Source organism: Spermophilus citellus, assembly GCF_964194105.1.
Source record: "Spermophilus citellus genome assembly, chromosome: 3".
Taxonomy (NCBI): domain Eukaryota; kingdom Metazoa; phylum Chordata; class Mammalia; order Rodentia; family Sciuridae; genus Spermophilus; species Spermophilus citellus.
Window position 1 is genome coordinate 158598251 of NC_138184.1, and position 13992 is coordinate 158612242.

Consider the following 13992-nt stretch of genomic DNA (forward strand, 5'->3'; position numbering starts at 1 on the left):
TGGGATGACCATTCCCTTTTGCCCTTCTTTACTTGGTAAACCTAGCTGCAATGTCTTTTCTTCAAGATTTTCTGTTTCTGGCCCCTTGGTATAAATAAAAACTGCTCTCCTTAGCTTCACATCTGTGCCCTGCAGCTGTCTGTCTCAGGGCACAAGAGAGTTTCACTGTTTGGAAACTACCTTTACTATAGACTAGTGAAGTGCTTGAGGCCAGAGATGCTGTGGTATTCAGCTTTGATCTCCCTAGAGAGAAACACAGGCTCAGTAAGCGTTGAATCAATGAATGAAGGGTTTCCTAGAGGAGGGAGAAAATTCTGCACTCAGTGTATCATACTTACTTGTTAAGATTATTACCAGCTTGTCCAGAATATAAGAACCAAGGTTTGTTGAAATAGATGAGGATTGGCTCAGCAGGGCAGGGCATGTCCCCACATTCCAAAATGTTAACCAGAGGAAGACATATTTGTTAAGAGAAGTGATAAAATTTGTTAAAAGTGCATCAGAGTATCTATATAAAATCTGAAACATGTATCATAGTTTTATTCATTCTGTGACCCTACAAAATTGTCATAAAAAAATCCACATAGAGAACAAAAACAAAAAGGCTACCCAGTGCCATTTCATTCAGTAATTTACTGGTAACCACTGAGATTAATGAAGACAGGACTGGAATTCCTTATTTTTTTTTAACTTCTCTATCTTCTTCTGCTTCTTGCATAATATTTGCTATAGATGTTGTAGTTTATAATGCTTTTATAATAAAGGTATAATTTTTTTTGAGTCAGTGTGTACAGGTCTAAATTTTTAGTAGAATATTTATAAGTGAAGTCTCTACAACAGCATATGACTGTTGGACTCCACTTGAATGCTAGGAGATGCTGAGGCACATCTGCTATTGTCCTATGCTCTGGTCATCATCTAATCACTTGCAGACAGTCCCTGGGTAATACTAAATCTTAGGTACTTTTAGTGCTTCCTGCAAGTTTGGGGTGCTTTTCCAGCCTCTTCAAGTGATTCAGTTTTGCAACAAAAACTTCCTACCATTTTTTTCTTTATTTCAGGACAAGAGTATCCTGAGGTTGCAAGGCAAATTGTTATCAAAAGACGGAAACAATACTACTACCAACTATGTAGTTAGCCATTGTGACAAACAGCATTTTCATTTGACTGTGTAACCAAAACAAAACACAGAAGTATATAGCATGCTGAAGAAATGGGCTCCAGTTGTTATTTATAACTTCCCATTTTTCATTTCTGCGTTCATTAAAACAGCCTTATGCATTAAAGTATTTCATTAGAAATGATCTGTCATGGGTGGGGTTGTGGCTCAGCAGTAGAGCGCTTACCTAGCATGTGTGAGGCCCTGGGTTCCATCCTCAGTACCACATAATAAATAAATAAATAAAAATATTGTGTCCACAATGGAGTACTATGCAGCAATAAAAAATGACAAAATCATAGAATTTGCAGGGAAATGGATGGCACTAGAGCAGATTATGCTTAGTGAAGCTAGCCAATCCCTAAAAACAAATACCAAATGTCTTCTTTGATATAATGAGAGCAACTATGAACAGAGCAGGGAGGAAGAGCAGGAAGAAAAGATTAACATTAAACAGAGACATGAGATGGCAGGGAAAGGGAGAGAAAAGGGAAAAAAAATATTGTGTCCAACTACAACTAAAAAGTAAATATAGAAAAAAGGAAATGATCTGTTATGCCTTGTGTATGGTATTGGAGGTTATACTCGGCACATGATGGCTAGATTTGAGGATGTCTTAGCTGTGAAAAGGGCTACCTTCTTTCTGATTTACATAACAGTGTGACATGGACTTACTGGAACCCTCATCATTGTTCTCAGTGACTCATTGCTGAGCATATATAAAATTGAAAGTACAAAATACATTTATTAGGATAAAGTGCTATTTTTGTGGGTTTTATATATTGAAGTTATATATAATAATTTATTTTAAAAATACAAAAATCAGAGTTTGAAAACCACTGACTTGTCAGAATGCCTTCAATGAGACTGGTGTAAAATCTTAAATTCTGTTACGGGAAGCTTTGAGGTTACTGACTGTGTCCTGCTGATGGGCTGACATCTTTCTGCTTTAAGTAGTGGTTGAGAAATCTATTTTGAGGTATGAATTGCCATGGAATTATTGCTTTTTCTATAACACATGTTCAATGTGGCACAGTTTGTACCATGGATTTAATAAAGCTGTTCGTGTCTGGAAAACAGTTTTTTTTTTTTTTGATGCCATCATTCTGTAAAGTGCCCATTTGAAAAAGTTAAAAGGAGTTTATCTAATGAAAGTAAGAGCCTAGGGTTCTAATTTTGGTTCTTTAATAATAACTGTATGAATTCAGGCAAAGCATTTATTTTCTTAGGGCCTCAGCCATAAAATGAAAGTTGGATGACGTGATTTCCAAGTTTCTTTCAAATTTTAAAATTCATTGTAAGTTAGAAATTTCCTTGGGCGTCTGACCAGATGTCATGGAATGTCTGGAATATTTTATATCACAAAAGTTTTGATTAGTGTTCAAGTAACTGAGTTGAATTTATGAGATATTTACTGTTTGTGCTGGTCTTTTCTACCAGCTTACTACATTTGCAGTTACCTCGAAGCTCTTGGACAGTTCTCCATGTGTTTGATTCTGTGAATTTTGATATTTGATAAATACCACATAAAACCCACTCTTTCCCCCTGTCTTTCTGTCCCTAGTAAGGCATTGCAGGTATCATTAACTTATTCAAACAAACAAATTAAATGCTGTACTCTACTTTGGGGTTATATTGTATGACTTCTAAGAAAACATTGGTTAGTGGGGTCAGATTTGGAAATAACTTATTTTTATGAAAGGCTTCTTTTTTATTGTAATAAAAAAAAGCTCAGGGATGGAAATATATTACGCTGGGCTGTCAGAAGGAAAAGAATCATTTTAGATTTCATTCTGCATCCAAATTATAGCTCTCACTGGCCATACCACCGTGCAAGATTGGTCAGATTCCACTGACTGGTTGCCTTTACTCCTTTAATTGGAAAAAATTAGGACTATTAATCATTGTGACACAAGGCAAAATGTCATCATGGCATGACATTCTTATTTTCTACCTGAGAAATGGTGGCTTCTGAGAGCAAAGTCAAACTCTCTGTTTCCTACCTTCCCTTGCTCTTTCCTTTCTGGCTTCAGTTCTTTGGAGTAGATCAGACAAAGGCTTACAAAAAGTGGGGTGTGTGTGGGGGGCAGACAGAAGCAGAGGAATAAAGCATTCCTTCGATTTCTTCCATAGAAACCTCTATGAAAAAGAGGCGAGGTAGAAGAAAGACCTTACAAGCCAAGCTAATGTGACTGTTGCACAAAGACATTTAAAATTATTTGCATGTGGGTAATTGGTGGAGATAGGCTTTTTAGTATGTGGACATCAAAATGACTGAACTCTGAATTTTCTTCATTTCTTCCCTGCTGGATTAACTCAGAAGGACAGTGTTTTAAGCTATTAGTCAGGATTTTCTTATGAGGATAATAATTTTCTAGCTATTGAAGTAATTATGGTTGTAACACATGAATTATTTTGGTATTGAGTTTTGTAATTTCTGTATGTTTTGGCATACTTAAAATTTGTTTGGGCGATTGCATGCTTTAAGCAGGATTTGGAAGAAAATACTAGTTTTTCTCATGCCTGACTTTTGAAAATATTTCTGTGTTTGGTTGTTTTCTCTAGGCAGCAGTATTAACTGCTTTTTAAAATGAGAAAAACAAAACAAGGTTTGTACAAAACTGTTTAGGGATCACCTCTTCCTTCCCCTGTTATATATTTCTGATAACCATGGCATATTTACTGGATGACTTTTGTTTGTCTAATGTATAAACAACTTCTTCTTTAGGTCCCTGAAATTTTGTTGCCTTTCTACAGAGTTCCTGTAGTTCTCTGAAAGGGGAGATGACATTTATTTGTTTTTAACATTTTCAAGAGGAAGACTATCACAGCATATTTGGTGAACATTATGTCCAAATGCTGTACTTCGTCTGTGGGTATCTCGTTAAGCACAATGGAAAGATTCTTGAACTTACATATTTAACATGGAACTGAAGTTAATTTGATTTCAAATTGTTCATGCCACCATATTTTGTGATGATATAAACTATTAGAGCAGTACCTCATTTTTGTAATAGTAGTAAACCAAAATTCCTGCTTACTGTGTGCCAGGCACTATGCCAAGCTTGTGCATCTATTGTTTTATTTGATGCTCCTGACAACTGTTCTTATCCCCATTTTACAAATGAGAAATTAAGGTACAGAAATGTGATAGAACCTGCCTGAGATCACAAGTCTAATCAGTAGTGGAACTTGTGATTTGCTACCATGTTCTAAGTACAGTGCCTTAACCACCCAGTCATGCTTTTGTTACTTGTTTGTTTTGTTTTGGGTTGGCGGTGGTGGTGTGGGATTAGTGGGTATCCATTTTCATAAAGCTAAGTGACTGACAGAATTCACTATGAGTTTTGCAGCACATACATCCTCTTTTGAGACGAGGCAACTCCACTGCTGTGCAGTGGTGAAGATGGCTACTGATATTGGTTGGACATCTGTGATTTTGAAACTTGTGTGCTGGACTGGGCCCTTGACTATTTGCTCCCATTTGAGAACCCCAATGATATCTCAGCCTACACTATAGCAGGTTCATCAGAAGTTAGTGTGGACTGAGAGACTCTGGCTCTGGCCACCTGCCACCTGCCTTTAGTGTGAAAGTGAGATGGTCCCTCCATTGCAGGCAGGGGTGGCAAAACTTGTTATTTTTCAGGTGATCTGTAAGACTGGATGTCACTTAGGAAAGGCAGTTTAGGACTGTGCATTATCATGCCAGAAGGAGCAGGTTGTGAAACCAGAACACATGGAAGGATAGACCTGCTGGTCCATTAGGGATGGTCTGTGGCAACACGAGGAAGAACTGACAATGACAACATTGTGCAGTTTTCGTGTTAACCTGAATATATCTTTTATTTCAAGTGACCTTTGTCCTAAATGACTTACTTGATGGTGACACGCTTCTGATTACCTTGCAAAGTTGTCAGGCCTGATAGAGAAAATAAGACTTGAATGCTTAAGTCGTCATTTTCCTGTGTGTAGAATGATAATATTCTACTCCTGTTCTGTGGGGCATTTTACTATTTGGAATGCTTTCTTACCTATCTTATTTGATCCTTTTAGCCTCTTACAAGGAAGATGGAGTAGTTTGTTCTTTTTTTTTTTTTTTTTTTTTTGACAAGACAGTTAAGGCGTGGAAAATGAAGTGACTGTTGGAGCTCAAGTTAAATGTGACAGGTTAAGACAGCCCAGCCCTGCTGTTCATCAGAAGGACTGTCTCAGTTTGTTCTAGGTACCTGTTTTCCATATCTGTAGAACTTGGCAGGCTGCCACATGATTTGTATATATAGGTGTCCACATCAAGAAGTGGCTCCAGGGGCTGGGGTTGTGGCTCAGTGGTAGAGGGCTTGCCTAGCATGTGTGTGTGAGGCACTGGGTTCTATTCTCAGCACCACATATAAATAAATTAAATAAAAGTCTATTGACAACTAAAAAAATACTAAAAAAAAAAAGAAGAAGAAGTAGAAGAAGTGGCTCCAACAAGATCCTTGGCCATTGACATCTTCAAGTGAGAACAGCAGTGTGCATCTCATACTTTCATGCTTCATTCCTGACACCAGTAGTGGCCTCTGCACTACAGGTGCAGTGTGTACTGGATATTCTCAGATTCAATATTACTGGTTTCCTATTGATTTTTATAATCATTTTTATAGCTCATATGAGGTTTTTTTTAAGCATGGGAAGGATTCTAGCTTTAGTTTCCTTTTCTGTAAACAGGTACTATACTACTTATGTAGTTTATCTACAGTGGAACTATCATGATCAGCTGAGATCATTTATGAAGCCATGTAAATGATCAAGTGTTGTATAGGCATAAGGAATTGTTATGGAAGACCTTGAGTTCAGTATGGAAGTTGGCATCCATTAGAACAACTGGTCATGATATCATCTATTAGCTCCATTCTAAAGCTCTGTGGGGGATTATGTGGTTCACACAGATGCTGTTGCTGATGACTGTAAAGGTGCAGAAAGGCTTCTTTCTCAATTTCCCTGGGGAGGACCTGCTCACACATCTGAATGCTCTTGTACAAGGTTATGTGTCCATAGGAACCGGGGCCCACTGTCAGGAGTTACCAGTTGACCTCCAGGGTACTGGGCAGAGGGTCAGTGCCACGCTACTTGGAACTAGCCGAAAGAAAGATAATAACTTTTGCTATTTGTCCAAAAAGGAAAAAAGAATAAAACTGAAATACATGTTGGAGAATGTGTTATTAAACCTAGAATTAGTTGAGTTAGTCAAAGGACTACACTAGTATGTGCCTATGTGGCGCTCCTGTATGAAGGTTAGGAGGAGACTACTGCTGCTCTCAAGGCTGCACCCACAGGAGGCGCCCACTGATTGTGTAGAGAGGAGCTTTTGGGAAGACTCAGACCCTCCCAGCTGTATTAGCAAGTTATGGTCACGGTGCAGCTACGCCCATGCAGTATTCACTGATGTAGAACCTCCTCTTGGGGCTAGGCTCTGTGCTGGCCTCCGGTCTCTATGGTGAATGGAGGATTTTGCAGTCTCATGAGGCTTAGCAAGTCATTCACTTGTTCAGTATGTGTGTGTGCGGTAGGTATATGTATGCTTTGAGCAGGGAGATGAACAGTGAATTCCAAGGAGCTCAAATCTGTATGGAGAAGACAGAGAGGTCATTGATTATGTTCCTGAGAGAGGGGATTGGTTATGGTAAAAGTCTGCCCAGAGAAAGGACCAATCAGACCCGTGTGAGCTCGTGTGTCCTAGAGATTGTGAATGATTTTTGAATAGAGTTGAGAAGGTATTGTAGAAGATAACTAGGTAGAAGAAATGGGATATGACCTTTCTGGATCAGGAAACAGCATATGCAAAGGCAAAGAAGCCTACAGGTGCCAACAGAATAACCAGGGAATTGCACGTGGCTCACTCCCACAGCAGTATCATAATAAATTACCTTACTCCAGTTGAAATCAGTGCTTCTCAATATGATTGAACCACCTACCCACCCTTCACCCCTACTCCAAAGGGTGTTTGGAAATGTGTTGTTTTGGATGGATAGAGTAATTGTGAAGCTGTGCTGGTATTTACTGGACAAAGCCAGGAGTGCTGTTTGGCCCTCAAAAGGAGCAACTGCCTTGTCCCATATGGTCATGGCATTTTCTTGGAGTAATCAAAGTTTAAATCCTGGGAGTTACAATGCCATCAGGTGACAAGGTAGAGAGCATGCCTACTGTTTTCAGCTGAAGTGTAAAAGCCTAGGTCACACCACTTTTAGGTTGTTAGTAAAGAGTGGAATGCTTTTCCCATTAGTATACTTTCCTGAAATTTCTTTACCTTTTCTGGTTTCTGTGTTTTATTGATATTCAACCTTATAAAATTCTAGGTAATACTTTCTGTTGATGGTGCCTTTGTTAAGAGTTAACACTTTGTTGCCTTCCTCCTGTTTCTAAGCAGAGGTTCTTCCATTAAAGAAATAGGTCTCTTCCTTTCTCATCTCTCCTTCCCTTCCTTATTTTATTGGCAGTTGGCTGGTGATTTTGAAAGACTGGACTGGAAGATGAGCTGGCTGCCTCCTTTCTATGGAGTCTCTGGAGAGGTGACCTTCTGATTTATAAGATTAACAGCAATGCCAGAGGCCTGCATGTTTGCCACCTAAACTTAGCATAGGGGATTTTTAGCTGTACCCTCTGTACAGTGGTATAGTTTGTAGAGTGTATGAATGGAGCAAATGGTTGCTGGAGCTCCTCTGGGCCCACCCAGCTGTACCAGAGCCCAGAAAATTCTCATGTGAACAAGGGTATTGTGTGTTTCATGGCCACCCTGTTGCACAACTCCAGTGGGCACCATTGTGTTCTCCTTGTATTCTGAATTTACTCTTCTTGGTCTAGTATGCTGTGCCTTGAAAGTGAGTCAAATGTCCCCAGGCCTAACTATGCCTTTGCATGTAGAGTTTATAGTGGTGAAGCTGAAATTTTAGTTAGACCTGCTTCCTCTATCTCTCCAACAGGGGAACGGCGTGTTATTTATTTCTCGTCTAGTTTCCTTAGTGAAAAGAGGCTTTGGGGCCCTGCGAACTCTAAATTTTGTCTTTCTGACACAATCCAATTTATTCATGCTTTTGATTAGAAGTTCAAACAGTAGAGAGGAATATAAGTAGCAAACTGAAGTATTCCTTCATCTCTTTCCACCATGCTCCTTCTTATAAATTATCATTGCTAATGCTTTGGGGGTGACTCAGATTCTTTTCTGTTCTGGTGTTGTATGTATTTTTAAAAATGTTAGCACATTATTTATGTTCTATAATTTGCTTTTTAAAAACATTATACATGGAGAGAGCTTTCTATAAGTAATTTGAAGTTTAGTTCTTAATTTGAAAAATTACATATAAAATAATAATAACTATAATACTTAAATGTGAGGATTACTGTGCAACAGCCACTGTTTTGAATCCTTGACACATATCATAATTCTCTGGAATTGGCAGTGTTGATTCCAGTTTTCGGCTCAAGGTACTGAGGTGTAAGATTAGACAATTGGGAATGGAGGAAAGGGAAGGAGGATAGGTAAAGGAAAGACAGTGGAATGAATCTGACATAATTTTTGTATGTACCTATATGAAAACATCATGGTGAATCCCACCATCATGTACATCTATAAGAATGGGGTTCTAACTACAATAAGATATGTTCCATGTTTGTATAATTATATCAAAATGGATTCTGCTGTCATGTATAAGTAAGAAGAAGCAATAAATAAAAATTGTTGTAAAAAAAGAAAGAAACTGAGATACAGAGATCAAGTGACTTGTCTAAAGTATATAAAATTGGTCTTTGAAGGCAGAGTGCTTGACTCCAGAATGCACACTCTTAAATGTTACATTGACAGCACATGGTCTAAAATTCAGAAGGTGCAAAAGGTTAGTGATAAGGTAACAATTGAGGTTCCTGACTCTGTGCCCTAGTACTTCAAATTCTTGTCCCAGAGTCAGCCCTCTTCATGTCATTGTGAACCCTTGGGCTCTCTTGTAGACTCCCTAGTACAGAAGGCTCATTACAAACATTTTTCTTTATTCCCTAAGATATAAGTTCATCTATTGTTTATCCATTTAAACTCTGTGATCCTGCTTTTGAATTACCCTTTTTAAAATAGTTGCATACTATTCCACATAGAAATATATCATCATTTAGAGTTTCTCTTCTGGTTTCTAATAGCATGCTATTCTAAACTACGTTCTCAAAGATTTTCACCTTTATATTGTATTCTAGTAACACATGGGTGAATATTTCTGTAGGAAATAGACTTCGACATGGGATTGGCCAGTAAAATGGGATGTGCATTTACCATTTTTGTAGATGATGATATATTATTTTTTCCCAAAAGGCAGTGCCATTTTGTACTCCCACTAGTGTTCTTGTTTCTGACTCCCTTGTCAACAGTGGATATTATCGCCAACGTTTTGTTAGTCTGTAAAGTGATGTCAGTATACCAGATGAGCAAAATTAGCAGCGTTTGGAGTTATCATTTAGTGTATCCAGTCTTGCTAATATTCACTTGCCCAAGAAGAAGAGTCATATGCAAACCATCATGTGGATACTTCCCTTGTTGACTAAGAAATAGCTCTGTACTTTACTCTTAAAAATGTAACTATTAACTGGGGATATAGCTCAGCTGGTACAGTGCTTGCCTTGCATGCACAAGGCCCTGGGTTCAATCCTCAACACCACACACACACATAAAAGTGACTATTAATAGCAAGCCATTTTTATCAACTTCAGGAGAATGACTACCATGTCACTGTGGAAGATGCTTCCTATAGGGGCAGACAGTTATGATTTGGGAATCTACTCTCTACACTTTAATACATAAAGCAGTCCTCTTACCAACCTTCCCACTAAGGTGGTAGAGCAGTTCCTAGCTACGAAATGCTGGGTGGCAGTGTGGGGACCCCAAGGAAGCTGTCATTGGGATAGTGCTTCATGCAAATGGGAAGCTCAAGCTGTCATCATGGAATTGATGAAGCTCCAGGAATGACTCTCTGGGGCTTGTGCTTTCATATGGGCCCATTCTTCTTTGAGAAGATTTTCCAAGGAAAAGTCAGTGCCTTTAACTCCATGGCTACAGATTCAGTGCACACTTTTTTTCAGACCTGGAAGAACAGCATTTCAGTCTGATCTGCCTGACAGATCCCAGAATGTGGTGTGTGAGCTTGTGGGTCAAAAGGTTGGTTGTGGATGGAAGAGGGTATTTTTGTGTATGAGGGGTGCTGCGCCTCTGTTTCCCTGAGCTCTTTGATCCTTTGAGGTTTATTGCATGACTCGGGAAGGCAGAGTTTTATAGGATAGCTTTGCAGCCTTCTGGGAGTTCCGGGTCGAGGTGTGCTGCTGGCTTCTTCTTTGTCTGGGTTCTGCAGCTGCCCACCCTTGTGCTTAGCGGCTGCCGTTTCTCTTTTAGAGTCAGTTTTCTAAATAATGAACTCAGGGTACATGGTACTGACAACTGCTCTGTGGTTGACTTTGAAGCTATCAAATTTTAGTTTTTACTTTGGAATTTTGTTTTCCAGTCATGTTCTATTTTAGACTGTGGGATTTACTGAAGAACAAGAAACTGATGTTGCCTGCACCCCCTTCCGAGGCTGTCCCCTTTCGAAACAGGATTGACAACTTGACAGTTTACTAACAACATGTCAGAAGTGCATACACTATGAAGACTCTAATTTGAAAAGTGTTTATGATAAAATGATATAAGCCTAAGTTTAATATTCATCACGCGATTGAGGTGCCTGTTTCACTGGTCTGTTCTTGATTTTGAGGGGTTTTAAATAAAGCCATCATAATCTCCTAAACCTTGTTGATGGAACTACCATTTTTATTTCTGCGCTTCTAATTGAGTTGAGTTTTGTAAGGGTAGAAGAAAGGTTTTGAGGTGACCTTTTATGTCAAAAATCACATACCAATTCTAGAAAAACTTTCAATTGAAGTAGTTGTGTTCTCCTTGAAGAGTTTCTTGGAGTGCTAAATGTGTTTAATTTGCCTTGCAGTTTTTGTGTTCTAATATCTAGGTCTAAAAAAAACTCTTTGTATTGGTACAGAATTATATGAAGTGAGTCTTTTGCACAGATATGGCTGGGAGATAAAAGCACTGAAACTTACTAACAAAGGATGCTATGTTAGCAGTGTATTATTTGATATCTATAAGGCAGTGCTTCTAGAGAACTTAGGAGACTTTTCCCTGTGGTCATTTCCATCTCTCTTCCCATTAAATAAATAAGCATCCTAAGTAAACATTCTAATGTTCTGAGTGCTCTTTATGATCACTTTTGAGGAGTTGGCTAGACTCAAGCACAGTTTTTAGAAACTTTCATTCTTTCTACTATCATAGTTGCATTTTATGTCTAAAATTTCTGTGTCTTTAAGATCATCTTTATGATGGATATTATCCTACTTTCCTGTGGATCATTTAGCATATTGGGATCTATACAAAATCTTCTAGTTTGGCAGTTTCCTGTTCACATGTATTCTGTATTTGAGCTCCTCTTCTGTGCTTCTGAGTAGACTATGAGAGAGAAGGATGAAGGGAGGTGTGATGGCTGAGGGTTGAAAAAAAAATTTTTGTTTTCTGCTTTCAGGGAGTGAACCGAGGGCCTCATGCATGGTAGGCAAGTGCTTTACCACTGAGCTACATCCCCAGTCCTTTTTATTTTTTATATTGAGACAGAGTCTTGCTCAGTTGTCCAGGCTGGCCTCAAATTTGTAATCCTTCTGCCTCAGCCTCACAAGTAGCTGGGATTAAAGGCATGTGCCATTGTGCCTGGCTAGGGATCATTTTTTTAAAAGGCATGCAAAACCAGTCATTTCCATGTGACTAGCTGCTAGCAGAAACCAAGTAATGTCCTGTCATCATAGATTAGGCAGTTGCTTTGTAGGACTGGAACTCATTGTGTTAGTGTGTGTCTGGTACTTGAGGAGGGATCTAAGGACACAGTTTATTTTCAAGAGCTGTTTTCCTTGTGATGCTCTTCTTTCCTGATGGGTATTTTTGTTCTGAGCTAAGTGGTAGGGGTGGGCAGCTGGGAAAAAGGTGCAGAGTTATATGAAGTGGGTCTTTTTGCACAAGTATGGCTGGGCGATAGAAGCACTGTTACTGATTTGTTTTCTCTTTTCTTTTCCTTCTGCTTTTTCAGTGCTGTGGATTAACCCAGGGACTTGCAAAAAGCGAAGCATGTGCTCTATCACTGAGCTATACTCCCAGTCCTGATGATTTTCTTTATGTCTTACAGCTCCCTATCAACCTACTAAAGTCTTCTTTTCTTTCCTTCTTGACTCTCTTCTGAAGAAACTCTCCATTCATTTAAATTATAAAATGAGTGAAAACCACTAAAAATTAAATAAGAGTAGAGGTGTACCGTAAGCCTCACTTGAGAAGTACAAAATGGGTGACAGGGCCACTCCTTCTTATCTCAGAAGCAGGAACACTACAACTCCTATTGCATGGGCTGCTATAACACTGAACTACATTTAATCCATCACTGTGATGCAAGAAAATGAGAGCAGAGTCATCTTTCAGCAAGCTCTCAGAGAAGGAGAGTGTGCTACTGTTGTCAATAAGCATTTGAGACTCTGTATACTGATGCTCCATACTTAATCCACTTTGTTTATTAGATTAATCAAGGTCCCACAGTCATTGTACTATTGCTGTGAGTCTCGGGGGATGTTAGTCTGAGAGTGTGTTGTTACTTGCCTTCCCACATGCAGCTTATGCCAAGCCAATGACAGCTAATGCCCAAGAGACCACCATGGTGTCTGCCTAACAGAAGAACAGCATTTCTGCAAAGTGGGTGTCCTTTCCTTCAGGTGAACCTAATACTATGTGGATAAAAAGCTGGAGTTCCTCTTAAGAGCATCTTTTTTAAAATTAACATTATAAAAGGGCTTTTTTCAAATTTATGTGAAAAAAATCAGCATTCCCTTTTACATTTAAGTATCTGTGTGAGCTGTTTGCCAAAGAAATTGTTTTGCAAATGTGTAAGGGTATTTTAACAACAGCTCCTATTCAGTGAATATTTTGTTATTAGGCTAAGTGCTTTCAAATCCATTATTAGCTGGGCTAGTCTTCACAATGACCTCTTCAGGTAGGTGCATTTACTATCATCCCTGAATTTCAGAAGAGCTATCTATGGGCACATAGGTATGGAGGATAATGAGCTTTCAGCCCAGGACTCTCTGATTCCTGAGCATTCACTCTTTTAATAAATTCCTCAACCTAGACTGATGTCTGTAACAGAGGGACAGGCACCACTCTGCAAGGATCACATAGATTTCCAACATCTGTCCTCAGCTACTGTTCAGTGATTGAATGCCCTGGAGCTTGGTTGTTGGACAGTGATGACTAGAATTAGAAGTTGGTTGGCAGGAGAGTTATTTTCTTTCCTATTCTCATTGCAACTCACTGTCCCTGTAACCTAGGGCAATTTAGGTCAGAAAAGGACAAACACAGCCAAGCTCTTGAAAATGTTATGTGGGATTGCTCACGCCTAGATGACCAACATCTGTGTAATGATTTCATTCAAGAACAAACACAAACAACCACCATCAAACTTGTTTCTTTTATATTATTATTTTTTTTTGTCTTGTGTGCAATCTCAACACTGAATAGAGTGCTCTCAGAACAAATGCAATTGGTTGAAAGAGAAGTAGTTACTCAGGAGACAGCTTAGTATAATGAGTCAGTTCCCATATTGTTACTGAGCAGGACTTGGTGGTTAGAAGACTCTGGAGGGTAAAATTTGCTGTAATTAAAATAAATTAATTGGCAGGTTTGTGCAAAATACAGGTTTTACTGTTTTGATTCCAGAGAAGCCAAATAAGGACATTATATTTATGGT

General features: G+C 38.8%; 1 protein-coding gene across 4 annotated transcripts in view; it reads left to right on the forward strand.

Moving 5' to 3' along the window:
• Positions 1 to 13992, forward strand: part of DOCK4 (dedicator of cytokinesis 4) — a 446200-nt gene that overhangs the window by 14421 nt on the left and 417787 nt on the right. The window contains exon 2 of one of the 4 annotated variants that reach the window (XM_081285590.1): positions 7636 to 7707. The exons of the other annotated variants lie outside the window; for them this stretch is intronic. The gene's annotated coding sequence lies outside the window, so the exon portion shown is untranslated. The remainder of the gene's footprint in view (positions 1 to 7635; positions 7708 to 13992) is intronic. 4 annotated transcript variants of the gene reach the window in all.